Raw genomic sequence first — 1,063 nt, forward strand, 5'->3', positions numbered from 1 at the left:
CTGGGTTCCAGAACCAGCTGGGAGCTGGGCACTCACCTCTCTTGGTGGGTTGCTGAGGGGCCTGATCTGTCCGGGTAAATCCCTGGCTCTGGAGCTCACCCACTGCCACCATCTTCCAGAGGAGTGCACCAAGGTCCTGCGCCTGCCATGGCAACCCCATCACACATGTGGCATCCATCTGGCAAAGCCAGCCCCCAAGCCCCTTCCCCTCACTGCTGGATCAGGGAGGGATGAAGCGTTGGCGCCTGAGCGGGGCTGCCTCAATCCTCATTTACTGCCCAACAGGGCTGGAGTTTGCAGGAGCTTCATGGAAGGCTGGCCTACGGGAGTCCCCTGCCCCATGACCCCTCCCTGGGCTGCCCTTGCCTAGCCCAGAAAGGTATCCCCAACTCACCAAATGGTCAGGGACATCCCTCTGGAGAGTGCTTTTATTTCCTTAAAAAAAGAAAAAGAAATGCCATGAGCACGCAGAGGCTACAGGTCCAATGCAGGGGGCAGGAGCCAAGGGTAGATATGTCAGAAAGAGAGGGGACACAGCACCTTCGCCTGCTTCTCTCCATACTCCTCTGGAGCACTCCTTCATCCTGGACGGAACCTTCCACATCTTCACCCTTGTGCCTGCCTCCCTCCACGTGTGCCCCCACACCAGCCCCCTCTGTGGGTCCAGATTCCCCTGTGCTCTGGGACTCACCCATGCTATGAGCTGCTTTCTGGTCGTGGCTTGCTCCTTCCCCCAGTGCAGGCAGAGCCTGGTTCAGGTTCCTGGATGGCTGGGGTCCTGCTAGAGGCTTGCTGTCAGCCACGAAGCCAACTGCACCGTTACCCAGGTTAAAATCCGTTGGCGTGAGGTCTGGGTTGAGTGAGAAGACAAGGACAAGGACAAAGCAGCTCATTGAAGGTTGTGCTTGTTCCTCAGGAAGTGGAACAGAGAGCCTGAGACTGACAGGGAATGGTGTGAGGGGCACTAGGGTTCGTCTCCTCATCTGGCCATGCTTGCCAGCTGGTGCTGGGAGTCAGAACTCTGCCAGGGCACTGCAGGTGTGGGGTCAGCAGTGCTGCGCCG

The sequence above is a fragment of the Apaloderma vittatum genome, unplaced genomic scaffold (genome assembly GCF_000703405.1).
Source record: "Apaloderma vittatum isolate BGI_N311 unplaced genomic scaffold, ASM70340v1 scaffold14419, whole genome shotgun sequence".
Lineage (NCBI taxonomy): Eukaryota > Metazoa > Chordata > Aves > Trogoniformes > Trogonidae > Apaloderma > Apaloderma vittatum.